Source organism: Neomonachus schauinslandi, chromosome 8, assembly GCF_002201575.2.
Source record: "Neomonachus schauinslandi chromosome 8, ASM220157v2, whole genome shotgun sequence".
In the NCBI taxonomy this organism is placed as follows: domain Eukaryota; kingdom Metazoa; phylum Chordata; class Mammalia; order Carnivora; family Phocidae; genus Neomonachus; species Neomonachus schauinslandi.
In genome coordinates this window covers 137,733,408-137,751,474 of record NC_058410.1, presented here as the reverse complement: position 1 = coordinate 137,751,474, position 18,067 = coordinate 137,733,408, and positions in this window count along the sequence as shown.

The window sequence follows — 18,067 nt, the reverse complement described above, 5'->3', positions numbered from 1 at the left end:
TTTCTTTCTTTCTTTCTTTCTTTCTTTCTTTCTTTCTTTCTTTCTTTTCTTTCTTTCTTTTTTTCTTTCTTTCTTTTTCTTTCTTTCTTTTTTCTTTCTTTCTTTTTCTTTCTTTCTTTCTTTTCTTTCTTTCTTTCTTTCTTTTCTTTCTTTCTTTCTTTTTTTCTTTCTTTCTTTTTCTTTCTTTCTTTCTTTCTTTTTTTTTAAATGACCGTTGCTGAAATAGTGATTCCCCCCGCCTTTCACCGTGAAGTTTGGGTGAGGTAATTGGTGTTGGTGACGGGCAGCAAGGTCTTCATTACGCTGACGATGGGAACGAGGATGGGGTTGGTGCAGGCAGAGGATTTTCCAGGGACTTGGTGGGGTGTTGGCCTAACATGCATAAAATATCCTTTAGTTTGCTTTAGTTTAGATAAGTTCATTTTCTTTAAAAAAAAAAAAAGTTCATTTTCTTTTCGATTCGGCTTAGACTTTTTTTTGTTTGATTGATTGATTGATTGGTATTTCGAAAAGATTTGTGTGGTGGTAAGTACCATTGATGGGTATCAGACCAAGCTTCAAGGGAAATGACATGCTCTCACTATAAATCCGTTAATTTCCAGACATTGACGGTGAAGACTGGGTGGGGCCCACTGGAGGTGACCCAGATGTGCCGGTAGGAAGGCCTGCTGGTAAGTAAGAAAGAGATCTCAGGCCCTCCCGCCCTCACACCCTCCCCACCGCCCGTCTTTTTTACCCTTAAATGTTCCCGGAGACTTTTCCAGACCTTCCTCCTGGGGCCATCCTGCACCTGTCACACACAGGAGGGAGAGCTCTTACATGGGATGCTGTGAGGTCTCAGCCTGTTAGGGTCCTCTTCACCTGAGACCCATCAGAGAAGGGAGACCCTTGAGAGCTCATTAAATCTATCAGATTCATTGACAGTGTATCGAAAAATGCTTTGTGACACCCTACAATCTACAATGCCTATAACACAGGAAGTTCATGAGTATCTGGTATTTAACAATTATACCATTTGGGGAGTATTTATTGGCTAACATAAATATGCCATTTTTTATATTAATTTTAAGCTATAAAACCTTTTTTTTTTTTCCTCAAGTATTTCTATAGGCGAGCTGAAATGTCTGCCCTAACAGTGAGACCTGGGCAAGCATATATGTGCTATTATCTGACAGGTACAAAGCAGTGGTTTGCAACTCAAGGGTGGTCCTGGAATCACCTGAGGGTCTTGTTAAAAACAGATGGCGGAACCTCCCTTCCAGAGTCTCCGATCCAGCAGGTCTGACGTGGAGCCCGAGAATTTCCATTTCTCTCAATTGCCAGGTGATACTGTGATGCCCTCTTTCCAGGACGGGACTTGGAGAACCACCAGCCTAAGAATCATAGAAGTGTATAATTTTGAGAGACCCAATATGATAAAAGAGTTTCCTTTTTACAAGAACAGCTTAGGGAAAACCGACTGATGAACCATCCACACTAAAAATTGAGATTGAGGAACCGTTCTTAAGTTTAAATATTTCTCTAATACAGTTTTTTAAAGATTGTTGGCTTGACCTATTTAGGAAATCAAAGTGAGTAACGTCTTTCTGAGTAAAAACGAGCATTGGAAAAACACTACTCGGGCCTGCTAGCCAGACAAATGGGTTCTCAAGGGATGGTGGTATATTAGTGAAATATATTTGTTTTCTGATATTGAGACGCTGGAGGTCTGCTGCATTGAACTTGGCCCTTGGCCATCTTAGCAATCATGCCTCTTTTATTAGTTATCCTACATTTTGGTTTCTTCTTCTCTTTCCCTGAAATCCTCCCCAGGCTCCTTCCCCTTTGTTGTTAAGACCCTTCTTCAAACACAACTCCTGAATAAGCCTTCAAGACAGAAAGATAGAGATTTTCATGAAACCTTAACCATTAAGAAAAAAGAAAAAATCTTAAAACTCCCTTATTCATCTAAGCATTTGATGTAATTAAACGTACTTACAGGCTTCTATGTAGTGTCTGTATTTGATCTTGGCGTCTTTAATATGGATATTTTCTTGTTTGACTTTACATTGCATATCCTATTAGGGAGACACATTTTAATTCTGACTTTTCATAGTAACTAGTATAGGGTCACACAGAAATAGACACATAAAAACTAGTTATTTTGATGATGATGATGATGATGCTGTCTCATTAAGTGACTGGACATTTAATGAGGTTCTGTTTACATGCTACTAAAATACGTGGATGAAAATATACCTTCTGTGTAAAGTCATATTGTGTTAGCCGCTTGACACATGCTATGCTAACTGCAAGACAAATAGTAAACTTAAATTACAGGAGGGATTTTTTTCTCAAATTGTATTTTTATATGCATTAAGGAAATATGTAGCCCAAGAAATCATATGTAAATCATTTTGTAAAATAAATGAACACCTAAAATTGATCTTTGGTTGAATAGGCATCTTACTTAACATGCTGGGGAACACTATTCTAAGAGACCTGAGGGCTTCACCAGGAGCTAATTTTGTGACGTTGTGTGTTCAGGATGGAGGATGACGCTGTTGAATATGCTTTGTTGAGTAAGTCATGTTCCCCTTCTTTCCATGACAAGCATGAGGGATGGATGATCCTGGTGGTTTTTTCTGGATTACACGTGGGTTTATTAAACCACATAATGCAAGAGGGTCAGCACTGGTTTAAACAGGTGACTCTGTTATGATAATCTTGTCAACACCTTTTAAAATTATTGTCATCTCCTCCACATACGTTACAGTCTCCTTGGATTTGCAGAAAATGCTATGTTGATTGTTTTTCATTGTAAAGGAGCCAATTTCTTTGAGCAACTGCTATTTCTATCTGAGCATTCAAGTCATTGAGGAGACATTTCATGTAGGGATGGAGCAGAATTTCTTTACCCTTTTTGCTATCCTGTGTTACAGCTGACTGCTTTAGTGCCAATAAAATGCTAAGGGCTCTGGTTTTTACTGGGCAAAGCACTGAGTGGCAAAGTCATTCCTATTAAATATTAACATCATTTACTAAGAATATAATTAAAAATAAAATAAACTGGCATATAAAATTTGTATCTTAATCATCCTGTGCTCTTAGTTCAGGTGTTGAAAAATTGTTTTCTTGGTCCTAAATATAAAGTTAGGATTGTAAAAGGTTTAAGATGCCATCATAGAGAGGCAGTGGATAGTTCCAAAGGTATATTAAGAAATTGAATTTTGGGGAGGTCAAGTGCAGAGTGTGGCAGATAAGGGGTGTGTGTGTGTGTGTGTCTGTATTGTGCGGCAGGGAAACGGAAGTGGGAAATCAGATGAGAGAAAGTGGGAAATGATAGTATAAACAGGACTCTAGAGTATTTTCTTGTTTTGAAATAAAACCATGGTTTGAATCCAGTGGATCAATTATATACAAATATAGTGTAGAGGGCAGATATCCAGAAATAACAGATTTTAATCTCCAGAGGGAAAGCGAGAATTGACCAGAGCAGAAGCCTCTGGAACAGGGGGGTACTCCATTAGATAAGAATGGTAAGACTTGAATGCATTTATTCCATTGTATTTCTGTTTTATTTACCAGTTCTCCTGATGGTAGACATCTTCGTTGTTTTCATTTATTTTTGCTATTATAAATAATGCTTCAATGATCATTATTATGCTTGTTTCCTGGTGCAAATATGCCATATTATCTCTAGGGCATCTTCCTTTTGTGATGCATTATTAATTTCTATTCTGTCTAATCTGTAATTTTATTGACAAATTAGTAATCCCTAAACTGATACCATGTATTTGCACAATAGAATTGTTAATGGAGGGGTATGTAGCTCTTCAATTTGGCAAGCAAAACTGTTTTCCAAAAAGTATATACTCCTATATCAGTGTCTAAGAGTGCCTGTATCCTTCCTAATGCACTGCATTGTCAAAATTATAAATTTTATTGACCTGAAGGGGGTGAAATTTCATCTTATTTGGTTTTTAATTTTTTTCTTCTTGATTATTAATGAGGCTGATCATTTTTCATGTTTGTTGTCCATTCACGTTTTGTCTTCTTTCCCATATAATTTACTACCCTTCTATTTTTTAAATTAATTATTAGGAACATTCTCATACTAATTCTGTGATGATTATATGCATTGTAAATAATTATTCTTACTTTGTGGATGGGATGTTTTCATCCTCTCTTAGGTTATCTTTTGATAAACAGAGTTCTTAGCTTTAAATGGCTTACCAATCATTTTCTTTATGGTTTCACTTTTTGTGTCTTGTTTAAGAAATCCTTTTTGTCAAAAAGACATTGTCACATTCTTTTTATAAAAGTGTTAAGCCCTCAATCAGCCTGAAATTGTTTTTTTTTTTTTTTTTAAGGTGTGAAGAAGAGATCCAGCTCCATTTTTTTCCCTATAGGGGCTATCCCAGCATGGTATATTAAATAGTGACTGCTTTTCTATTGGGGTGTGATGTCATTTCTACCACATAGTCAGCGTACATGTTCATCTGGGTCTGTTTCATGGCTCTCAGTTGTATTCTGTTAGTTTGTCATTTCTCTATCAAGTCTCTTCTGAATTTTGGTGGGCATTTCCCTGACTCTCACACTGTTCAATATTGAATTTTCTAATCTGTGAATATGATAAATCTCCATTTATTTGCCCCTTCCTTAACCTCTTTAGATGGAAGTTGGTAATTTTTTCTAAAATGTCTCACATGACTTTTGTTCTGGATACTTTATATTCGGTGCTATCAAAAATGGTATATTTGAGGGGGTCCTGGGTGGCTCCGTTGGTTGAGCATCCAACTCTTGGTTTTGGCTCAGGTCATGATCTCAAGGTCCTGACATCGAGCCCCATGTCTGGGCTCAGAGGTGCTCAGCGGGGCATCTACTTGGGATTCTCTCTCCTGTCCTTCTGTCCCTCCCCACTCCTCGAGTGCTTGCATACACATTCTCTTCCTCTTAAATAAATAAATAAATAAATAAATAAATAAATAAATAAATAAATAAAATCTTTTAACAATGTATATTTGAAATAACAAAAGGCCCTAGTTGTCACTATTGTACTAAAATGCAGTTGACTTTTATGTAAGAACTACATCTAGCAACTTTGCCGAACTGTCTGACTAAATTTGGTAATTTATTTGTAGACTCATCTGGCTTATTTGTAGGCCGTACAAAAATCATCATATGAGAAAATAATAGTTTTATTTTTTCCTTTCCTTATGGCTTTAACATTTCCTTTTTTTTTTTTGCTTTTGCTTTTGCTTTTCTTCTTCCCTCCCTCTGTGCATCTCTCCCCTTCTGCCCTTCTCCATCCCTTCCCGTGCCTCCATTTTTATTGCACTAGTGAGGACCTTGGGGATAGCATCATATAGAAGTCCTGACAGCAGGCAAATATGCCTTATCCATGATTTCAAAAGGAGTCCTTTTAATGTTTCACCACTAAATATGATGTCAGTTGTAAGCTATAAGTGTGTGTGTGTGTGTGTGTAGATAACCTTTGATAAGAAGGGTCATTAGGCCTTTTTGCAGAATGAATGAAGAATGAATTTTGATTCTTACCAATTTTTCATCTCTAAGATGAAATGAGATAATATTATTTCCTTTAATTTGGTAATGGGGTAAATTATATTAATAAAATTTCTAAAATTGAACCAACTATACATTCCTGGGTTAAATTATATTAGCATTTAAATTTTTTAAATTGTGTTCAAAATATAAAATTTACCATCTTAACCATTTTTAAATGTACAGTTCAGTAGTGTGAAATGTGTTCACAGTGTTGTGAAACGGATCTCCAGAACTTTTTCATCTTGCAAAAAGGAAGCTCTACTCCCATTAAACAAGTCCCCATGTCCCCCTTCTCCAAGCCCTTGGCAACCACCATTCTACTTTCTGTTCCCACAAATTTGACTATTCTAGATACCCCAAATAAATGGAATCACCACGCTTGTCTTCTGTGACTAGCTTATTTCACTTAGCATAATAATGTCGTTAAGGTTGATCCATTGTTGTAGCATGTGTCAAAATTTCCTTCCTCTTAAAGATGGAATAATATTCCATTGTATGCTTATATCACATTTTGCTGATGCATTCATCCATCTTTGGACTGCATCCACCTCTTGGCCATTGAATAGTGATGCTGTGAATATGGTTGTGCACATATCTCTTGAGATCCTGCTTTCAAATCTTTTGGATATATACCCAGAAGTGGAATTGTTGGATCATACGGTAATTCTATTTTTAATTTTTGAGGAACAACTATACTGTTTTCCATAGCAGCTGAACCATTTTACATTCCTGCCAACAGTGCATACAGGTTCCTGTTTCTCTCCATCCTTGCCAACATTTGTTATTTTCTGGTTTATCGATAGTTGCAATTCTAAGGTGCATGAGATAATATCTTGTGGTTTTGACTTGCATTTCTCTAGTGATTAGTGCTCTTAAGCATCTTTTCATATGCTTGTTGGACATTTGTGTATTCTCTATTCAAGTTCTTCCTGCCTTTTTAAATCAGGTTATATTATTTTGTTATTGTTTACTTGGAGGAATTCTTTGTATATTCTGGGTATCAACCTCTTATCAGATATATGATTTGCAAATATTTTCTCTCATTTTGTAGGGTGTCTTTTTCATTCTATTTTCTTTGATGAAGTTTTTACTTTTGATGTAGTGCATTTTGGCTATGTTTACTTTTTGACTATGCTTTTGGTGTAAAATTGGTATTTTGTAAACTGCTGGATTTGTTTTGTTAATATTTTGTTAAGGGATATTGTGTATCTGTATTCATGAGTACAATTGGCCTGTAACTTTCCTTTTTTATACTTTCCTTTCCTGGTTTTGTATCAAAGTCTTACTAGCCACATGAAATGAGTTGAGGAATGTTTCTTCCTTTTACATTTTATGAAATATTATGTGTAAGACTGGAATTATCTGTCTGTGAATAATGAATAGTACTTGTCTGGGCCTGGTGTTTCATTTGTGGGAATATTTTAAACTGCTGATTAAATTTATTTAATGGTTTTAAAACTATTCATGTGGTCTATTTCTTCCTGAGTCCATTTGGCAAGGTATATATATATATATTTTTTTTTTTCCTAAGAATCTATTTCAACATTTTTGGTAGTATTAAGTTAATAATTTTTTTTACTATTTTTTTAATGTTTGCAGCACCCGCAGTTATGCACCCTTTCTATTTCTGTATTGTTTATTTGTCTGCTCTCTCATTAATCAAGCCTTCCTGAGGTTTGTCAGTTTAATTGGTGTTTTCTAAAAGGTCAGCTTGTGTCTGTGATCCTCTATTGTTTGTTTTTTTCTCCTATTTTATTAATTTCTAATTTATTTGTATTTTTTCATCCCATATACTTTGAGTTCATTTTCTGTTTTTTAAAAATTATCTGTTTAGCTCAGGATTTTTTAGTCTTTCCTTCGTTTTAATTAATGCATTTAATGCATTAATTTTCTCTCTACATATCATTTTACCAGCATTCCTGAGTTACTTAGAAGCATATTTTTACTAAGTATATGAGCATTTAAATAAACAAGTTTTTTGTTACTATTGATTTTTGTAATAATTGTTATATTTTTATGAAAGAACATTTTATATTTTTGCAAATTTTCTACATGTGGTTTTAGAAAATGTGTATTTTCCAGTTATTAGGAATAATCTTATGTAATTCATAATACTTAGGCTACTATTTGTGTTCTATATTCTTATTCATTTCTTTACTTTTTCCTTATTAATGAGGAAGGTGTTTTTTAAAACCTCTTTTTATGATGACAGATCTGTAAATTTACCATTAGCATTCTCTCAAGCTTCATTTTATGTATTTTGAAACTATATTTTGAGTTCATTCAAGTTTTAATTGTATCTTTTGGTGACTTTAACCTTTATATCATATATATTGTGTTCTCTTTATCTCTAGAATACTTGTCCTAAAGTATACAGTTTCTGACATTAATACAGCCCAATCAGTTTTATATTTTCTTGTCTAGTGTAAACTACATATATCTAGATCTTTAAAATTCTAGTCTAAAACACCTTGACTTGTGACATGGAGTTTAGTCCATTTGAACTTGTGATTGATACTTTTGGATTTATTTCAGTATGTTATTGTGTATCTTCTATTCCAGTTTTACTGTTTTGTTTTGTTTTGTTTTTTTAGTGCTTATTCTGTATTGTTTACTAAGTTTTTAATTTTAATTCCAGTAGAGTTAACGTACAGTGTTATATTAGTTTCAGGTGTACAATTTAGTGATTCAACACTTCCATACATCACCTGGTGTTCATCACAACAAGTGACCTCCTTAAACCCCATCACCTGTTTCAGTGTGGTCTCTATAGTTAAGAGTCTCTTTCTTGGTTTGTCTCTCTCTCTTTTTCCTTTGCTTATTTGTTCTGTTTCTTAAATTCCACATATGAGTGAAATCATATGGTATTTGTCTTTCTCTGACTAACTTATTTCGCTTAGCATTATGCTCTCTAGCTCCATCCATGTTGTTACAAATGGCCAGATTTCACTGTTTTTTATGGCTGAGTAATATTCCATTATACACACACACACACATACACACATATCTTCTTTATCCCTTCATCAGTTGATGGACGTTTGCACTGCTTCCATAATTTGGCTATTGTAGATAATACTGCAATAAACAGGGGGGGTGCGTGTATCCCTTTGAATTAGTGTTTTTACAATTTTTGGGTAAATACCTTTTAGTGAAATTACTGGATCATAGGGTAGTTCTATTTTTAACGTTTTGAGGAACCTCCATACTGTTTTCCACAGTGGCTACACAAGTTTACATTCCCACCAACAGTGCAAGAGGGTTCCTTTTTCTCCACATCCTCACCAACACCTGTTGTTTTCTTGTGTTTTTGATTTTAGCCATTCTGACAGGTGTGAGGTGATAGCTCCTTGTGGTTTTGATTTGCATTTCCCTGATAATGATGTTGAGCATCTTTTCATATGTCTGTTGGCCATCTGTATGTCTTCTTTGCAGAAATGTCTATTCAAGTCTTCTGCCCATTTTTTAATTGGATTTTTTGGTTTTGGGGTGTTGAGTTGTATCAGTTCTTTATATATTTTGGATACTAACCCTTTATCAGATATGATATTTGCAAATATCTTCTCCCATTCCATACGTTGCCTTTTAGTTTTGTTGACTGTTTCCTTTCCTGCACAGAAGTTTTTTATTTTGATATAGTCCTAGTAGTTTATTTTCCTTGCATCAGGAGACTTATCTAGAAAAATGTTGCAATGGCTGATGTTGGAGAAGTTACTGCCTGTGCACTTTTCAAGGATTTTTATGGTTTTAGGTCTCACATTTACGTCTTTAATCCATTTTGAATTTATTTCTGTGTATGGTTTAAGAAAGTAGTCCAGTTTCATTCTTGTGCATGTTGCTGTCCAGTTTTCCCAGAACCATTTGTTGAAGAGACTGTCTTTTTCCCATTGGATATTCTTTCCTCCTTTGTTGAAGATTAATTGACCATATAGTTGTGGATTTATTTATTTATTTTTTAAAGATTTTATTTATTTATTTGACAGAGAGAGAGAAGGAACACAAGCAGGGGGAGTGGGACAGGGAGAAGCAGGCTTCCCGCGGAGCAGGGAGCCCAATGCGGGGCTCGATCCCAGGACCTGGGATCATGACCTGAGCTGAAGGCAGATGCTTAACGACTGAGCCACCCAGGCACCCCTAGTTGTGGGTTTATTTATGAGTTTTCTATTCTGCTCTGTTGATCTATGTGTCTATTTTTGTGTCAGTACCATACTTTTATGATTACTGCAGCTCTGTAATATAACTTGAAGTCTGGAATTGTGATACCTCCAGCTTTGTTTTTCTTTTTCAGGATTGCTTTGGCTCTTCTGGGTCTTTTGTGGTTCCATACAAATTTTAGGATTGTTTGTTGTAGTTCTGTGAAAATTGCTATTGATATTTTGATAAGGATCACATTAAATGTGTAGACTGCCTTGGGTAGTATAGACATTTTAACGATATCTGTTCTTCTAATCCATGAGCGTGGAATGCCTTTCCATTTCTTTGTGTCATCTTTAATTTCTTTCATCAATATTTTATAGTTTTCAGAGTACAGGTCTTTCACCTCTTTGGTTGAGTTTATTCCTAGGTATTTTATTATTTTTTGGTGCAATTGTAAATGGGATTGTTTTCTTAATTTCTCTTTCTGCTAGCTCATTATTAGTGTATAGAAATGCAACAGATTTCTGTTCATTGATTTTGTATCCTGCAATTTTACTGAATTTATTTATCAGTTCTAGTAGGTTGTTTTTTTTGTGTGTGTGTATTTTTTGGGTTTTCTATATATAGTATTATGTCATCTGCAAATAGTGAAAGTTTTACTTCTTTTTTTTTTTTTTATCAGTTTGGATTCCTTTTATTTCTTTTTTTGTTGTCTGATTGCCATGACTAGGACTTCAAGCACTATGTTGAATAAAAATGGTGACAGTGGTCATCCTTGTCTTGTTCCTGACCTTAGGAGAAAAGCTCTCAGTTTTTCCCCATCGAGTATGATATTTGCTGTGGGTTTTTCATATATGGCTTTTATTATGTTGAGGTATGTTCCCTCTAAACCTACTTTGTTGAGAGTTTTTATCAGGAATGGATGTTGAACTTTGTCAAATGCTTTTTCTGTATCTATTGAAATGATCATATGGTTTATATCCTTTCTCTTGCAAACGTAATGTATCATGTTGATTGATTGGAATATTGAACCATCCTTGCATCCCAGGAATAAATCCCACTTGAATGTGGTGAATGATTTTTTTTTTTAATGTATTGTTCAATTCCATTTGGTAGTATTTTGTTGAGGAATTTTGCATCTATGTCCATCGGGGATATTGGCCTGTAGTTCTCTTTTTTTGTGGTGTCTATCTGTTTTGGTATCAAGGTAAAGCTGGCCTCATAGAATGAATTTGGAAATTTTCCTTCCTCTTCTATTTTTTGGAATAGTTTGAGAAGAATAAGTATTAACTCTTCTTTAAATGTTTGATAGGATTCACCTTGAAGCCATCTGGTCCTGGACTTTGTTTATTGGTAGTGTTTTGATTACTGATTCAGTTTTGTTACGGAACCTGGACTGGATTGCCGGATGGAAGAACCAAGCGGCACTCAGAGATCTTGGAGGATAGGAGGTTTATTTAACGCCTGCGAGCTCAGAGGAGAGTGGTCTCCAAAGGTCTGAGCCCCAAGCACAAAGAGGGCAATTTATACACTTCTACTTCCACATACTTGGCACTTTTGGTGCCTGCGCGAAGTAGGGCAGGGAGAAGAACCCGGATTGGTGTGTGCAGGAAGCAGAGCAGGAGAAGAACCCGGAAGAGCCCTGGAGCAAGGACTGAGACTCTCTTGCTGGCTCGGTTGGCTGTCTTAGGACACAGATTTTTCTTATCAATTTCATTGCTGGTAATCAGTCTGTTCAAATTTTCTACTCCTTCCGGCTTCAGTTTTGGTAGGTTATATGCTTCCAGGAACTTATCCATTTCTTCTAGCTTGTCCAATAGTCTGTATTTTTAACTTAAGAATCTTAATCACTCTCTCACTCAACAATGTAATGATTTTAGAATACTTGAAGTCTCATTACTTTTCTACTGTCTTATTTGCTATTATTTTCCAGAGGTTTTTTTTTCAAATCCCACAAAATAGATATTACAGTTTTATGTATTCAATGTCCTTAAGCCAGGTTTACTACTTTCATTTCTCTTCTTGGGTTTCTCACCATTCTTTTCTGTCTTTCAGACTTTCTTTTTCATTCAGTTTTATTTTTCCTAAATTAAATTCTATTGGTATATCTTTAGTGAGGCTGTATTAATAGTACATACTCAGACTTTGTTTGATGCTTTTATTCTGTTCATGTCCTTAAATTATAATTTTAGAGAATATAGAATTCTGGCATTTATTTTCCCTTAGCATGTGTTGATATCATTTTGCTCTTTTCTGACTTGTGTTATTACTATTGAAAAGTCAGCCACCTATCTAATTCTTATTTTTGTTAATTCACCTTTAACATCTGGCTTGTTTTAAGATCTTTTATCTTTGATACTCTGCAGACTTTTGCGATATGTCCAGGAATGGATTTCTATTTATTTATTCTGCTTTGGATGTATTGGGAATCTGAAAATATGCATTTGTTTTGAAATTCTGAAACAAACCTCAGCCAGTATTTCTTTAAATATTGTCTCACCCACATTCTCCTGCTATTTCTTTCTAGTATGTCAATCAATAAATATTAGATTATCTCTTTTTATCACCCATTCCTTTAACCTCTTATATTTTCTCTCTCTTTATCCTTCAGGGCTTTATTCTGCATAATTTCTCCAGATTTATCTCACAGTGCATTGATTTTGTCTTTAGTTTTCTCTTTCCAGTTGTTTAACTTGTTTATTAAATTTTTAGGGGTGCCTGGGTGGCTCAGATGGTTAAGCATCTGCCTTCAGCTCAGGTCATGATCTCCAGGTCCTGGGATCAAGCCCCACTTCGGGCTCCTGACTCAGTGGGGAGTCAGCTTCTCCCTCTCCGTCTGCCTCTCCCTCTGTTCATGCTCTCTCTCTCTCTGTATCTCTCTGTCTCAAATGAATAAATAAAATCTTAAGTTTTTTACAAATTTCAATTACTATATATTTAATTCCTTTAAGATCTGTGTGGTTATTTTTCAAATACATCTCATTTTGATAGTCTCATATTCTTGTGAAATAATACCAATAACCTCTTATTATATAAATATGTTAAATATAATTAACTTACATTATATTCTGTATCTGATCATTCCAATATCTATAGTGTTTGTGGATCTGAATTGTTATTTGTTATTTCTCTGAGGCCTAGTCCATGGCTCATAAAATGTATATTTTCTTTTTAATTGTGGGAATTTAACTTGATTGTGGGTGTTCTAAGAGGCCTAGTTTGAAAATGGTTCCTCTAAGTGAGGATTTACCTTTGTTTATGTTTACCTTTGTCTATCCTCTAAGTGAGGATTTACCTTTGTTTACCTTATGTTTATGAGTCCCTACCAATTTAGCCGGACTTAAAAATAATTTTCAGCTTGGGGTTTTAGAGTTATGCAAATAGTATGAATTTTAGCCCAAATGCCACATGATTTTATGATTACAAAATCTTAATGAAACTTTACCTTCTTTATTCCAAGTCAAGAAACTGATAAGCAAATTTCCACACCATCTTCCTTTGTGGCTTTTTTTTTTTTTTCTCTCCTAGTTTGCTCTTTGCTATCTGTTCACAGGAGGATCTAATCTAGCTTCTACTGTGGGATATCTATAGGCTTGGTCTTTTGCTTTCCATAAAGGAGTGGAGCTATATGACATCATGGTTTGGCAGATTACTAATCTCAGTGCTTGGTTAACTATGGATTCAAGATTTCTAGATGTTTTCAGCCTTTGGGAAGACCTATCAATTATTTTTTTTTAAATTCAGTTACATATTTAAGTATTTAAGATATATATTTTACTTCTGGGGTCCCTGGCTGGCTCAGTCAATGGAGCATGCAACTCTTGATCTTGTGGTTGTAAATTTGAGCCCCACGTTGGGTGTAGAGATCACTTAAAGATAAAAAATTTTTAAAATAAAATAATATAAAATATATAATTCTGCATCTGAAATGTTTTTTTCATGCTATTTAGTTTTACCATACTCACACAATTTTTTTTTAAAGAAATAGTCACAAAGTGAAAAGCCAATGTTAAGACTTGAATTTTTGGTGTATGGTTCAGAGAAATTCACTAGCTCTTAGCTACTGGTTTATACAGTTACATTTATGATAACGAAAACATTTTAAAATAACTTCAACACTCTATTTTCTAAACATATTGCTGTTGTTTCCATTTAGGGGTATAGGAAGCTGTGATAAGTATGATTTCAAGTATTATAGAGAAGGCCCTTTAGAATCTCAAATGTACCTGGGGGAAAAAACTAAACTAAACTTTCCCCATTTGCTGACCACAAGGAAAACGATGCCCCTAGCATTATTATCTGGCCAGGGGAAACCAAGTCCATATTCTAATTCTGAGAATCCAATTTTATCTTTAGTGTTTTTTGACCATTTTTCACTTATAACGTCTTCACTTTGGTATATTTAGTGTATATAACATAGGGAAGGGATGAGAATGACTTTACCTGGTAAACTTGAACGTCTTGTTTCTTTAAAACTCTCATTGTTTACTATGAAGACTGGCTATCATTGCCTTGGCTTCTAAGTATTGCTGAATGTTTGCATTTATTTCTTTATTTGTAGGGGAAAAAAAGATTACTTGCAAAAGAGAAAGTATTTTCATGGTGAAGGAAAAGAAGTCTGCCTTCATCCTAGCAAAATGGTGTATATTTCTGATTTCCTTTTAAGCAATTTCAGATGACGGGATATGTTTATAATGGGTGGCGATTTTTAATCATTGAAGATAATCTCATGGTTTTTATTAGTTCCCTGGCTTTAATAGGCCATTCAGATAATGCTTTAGCTAATAGTTTTGTTGTTTTTAGCGAGAAGGAAACATTTTGTTATTATTCAAGAAAAGCATATTGCCTCTTAATGATCTGTTATCATTGCAGTCCTTGTCTTCTCTTATTCTGCCTACTGTCTGCCATTTAGAATGCAGAAGATTAATTACTATCTTTATAGAATCCATCATAAAATTCTAGTTTGGCTATATGGGAATCATTTTAGCCTTTGTTCTTTGTGGTCTTTTAGGTTTATGATATTTTTAGCTTGCATTAGTTTAACAGAAACTATGAGATTTGGTCCAAAAGATAAAATATTGATATTTATTATTTGAAAAGGAAAAATGCAAAATTATAGCAAATCATTTTATAGCTTAAATTTAGTGGCTTATTTTTTCTTGTTACTTTGATATTGGAAATGTCAGTCTCTCTTAGAGCAGATAGGCTGATTGTTGAGTCTTGGTTGTTTCAGATAAAGTATAACTTGGATTCTGATTTCACTTCCCTTGGTAACACTACATATTATCCCAATAAAATTGTGATAATCTGCAAGACTGATAAAACACACAGGTTTTTATTTAAGTTGTTCTTTGTTTCTTTTGTGAACTGTCCCATTTTTAATAGCACACACAGTCATATTTTTCTTCAAAGAAAGAGGTACCTCAACAGTATTGTGGCTTTAAAAAACAAACCAACATTTGACCCATTTAGTTCCTTAGTTCTTTCATATTTGAAAAAGAACAAATGTTTGCATATTGGGGGTATGCAGAAGAAAGTTATCATAATCCAGAACATGGTAAAATGTAATGATCCCTTGGAAATACAGTCTTGCATATTATGGAAAAAGGGGAAAATGAACTCGACTGATATATAGGCCTTGTGAATAGAAATAGGGTTCAGACTGACAAGCTCATGATCATATTTCTTTATTATAGTGGCTGGGAGGGGATGGAAGATGGTGGGAGGGGTATAATGAGTATATGACACCATAAATTTGATATACTAACTTGAACGTTAAAAAGTCTCAAACTTGAGAGATTGGTCCTTTGGCACTTGATTTTCCTAGGTTTATTCTCCCTCCTTATTTCATTGGTTTTTAACATTGGATAGGTTTCAGAGTAACCAGAGTAATTAAAAAATAAATAAATGTGGGGCGCCTGGATGGCTCAGATGGTTAAGCGTCTGCCTTCGGCTCAGGTCATGATCCCGGGGTCCTGGGATCGAGTCCCGCATCGGGTTCCCGGCTCAACGGGGAGCCTGCTTCTCCCTCTGACCCTCTCCCCTCTCATGCTGTTTCTCTCTCGCTCGCTCTCTAATAAATAAATAAATAAATAAAATCTTAAAAAAAAATGTTTAAAATAATAGGGTTGGGGGCGCCTGAGTGGCTGAGTCATTAAGCGTCTGCCTTCGGCTCAGGTCATGGTCCCGGGGTCCTGGGATCGAGCCCCGCATCGGGCTCCCTGCTCGGCGGGAAGCCTGCTTCTCCCTCTGACCCTCCCCCCTCTCATGCTGTTTCTCTCTCACTCGCTCTCTAAAAAATAAATAAAAAATCTTTATAAATAAATAAATAAATAAATAAATAAATAAATAAATAAATATGATACCCCAATACCTTTCAGTCAGAATTTTTATGATATCTGCATTTTCAAAGCTCCCTCAGATAAATATGATAATTGTGAATCACTGGCCGCCTTCTGATAATAGCACCTCAAATCTCTTACTTGTGTTTGTAAATGACTTCATGTCAGAAGGGCAGTCAATTATCATATTGCATCTTCCAGTTAACTATTGATCTGACCTACACATTGTAGGATCTTGCCGGAGTGATGAAATATACAATAGTAAGTAATCTCCCAAATAAAGACTACATTGACTTTTTGATTAATTCTGATGTCTAAATAGATCTAGGTAAGAAAAGTCATTGTCCTGATTTTGGAAACTTGCAAAGCAAATTCTTCATCGAGGATTAAGAGATATCCATTGACTGTATCCAGTTTCTATGCCTTCACATGGACATTTATTGATCTTGTCAATTTTCTAAGTAGAAAACAAAAAGTTACTTAGGAATCATATTTGGGATCTTCATACAGAGCCCTGTTCGGTAAGAACCATGTGAAGAAAAATGCCCATTTTGGGCACAGCTCTGTATATATGGAACTCAGTCATGAGAGAAATACATTCTTGGAAAAATACTAACTCATATGCAAACAATTTTTAATTTTCTCTTTTTAATGTATTCAACTGGAACTTGTCAGCATTTCAAGGGAAAGAAGTCACTCACTAATTAGTGCTGGAGGTAGTGAGTGAAATAATGTGTGTGTATGTTGCGTGCGTGTGTGTATGTGTGTGTGTGTGTGTGTGTATGTAGGAGGAGACAGAAATTAAGAAAGAGAAGGCTTTTTCTTTATTTAATTCCCATGTTCCCACACTGCTTTTCCCAGATTTTTTTGTGTGTGTGATGAACTTTCTCAGATGCATTTTAAGATCTGATTTTTTTTTCCTACAAAATCTGGTCTTTATTTATTTGATTTACAGATAGTGCAGAACCATTCCACTCTCATTTTAGTTACAGATTTACTGGAACTTTGATAAAAATATAGTCTTTTTTCTCTGGACTTTTCTCCAGATTTTGTAAAGTGCAATAGCTCTTTTAGAACTAATACAGTTTATCATCTGAAGAAGTTCTAAATTAAGGGGCTCTCTAATAGTGCACGCTGACAAGATCGAGGAAGTTTTGATGACCTTTGGAGTAGTTCAATGACTGAAAGCCCAATGAGGGCCTCTTCCTCAAACTATTCTACATAAAACGGAAAGGACTGCTCTTCAGACCAGCAAGAAAACAAAATACAACTAAGTGTTGTTAGGAAGGTAAAGCAACTAGAACTCTCATGCTTTGCTGGTGGGATGGAAACTGGAAAATTTTTGCCTGTGTCTAGTAGCTAAACATACTTATAATCCTGTGATTCAGTAATTTCACTCATATGCATGCATCCCCCATAAATTCCTGCATATGTGTACCAGAATATGTCTGACTACTGGACTTTTCAAAGCTACATTGTAATATATATATTGAATATATAAAAAATACATTGCATATTTACATATGTATGTAAAAGATATTGCATACATATATGTAAGTACATGTAACATAACATGTATATTTACATACATATATATATATATATAAAATGAGTCCAAATGCCCATTCATAATCAAATAAGTCATTCCTGACATATTCATACATTGGAACAGTATGCAACAATAACAAATGAACTACAAATACACAAAAGAAGATGGATCAATCTTAAAGGTATAATATTGAACAAAAGAAGCCAGACGTGATGGAATATATCTGATATGAATTGAGTTACATCATTAAAAACAGATGTACTTCAACCATATTTTAGGCATATAAGATTATATAATATAACCTCAAAGAAAGCCAAGGAAGTAAATATAATGCATTTCGGGGGTACTGGTTAGAGCCACAAGGAGAGAGGTATTTACATTCAAGAAGGGGCAAGCCTGGGAATTTATTCTGTCTTGCCATGAGTGTGGGTTATGTTAGGTGTACATTAGTTTAATGTGCTTTTTTCTATGTATTATATTTGAAATTTTAAAATAA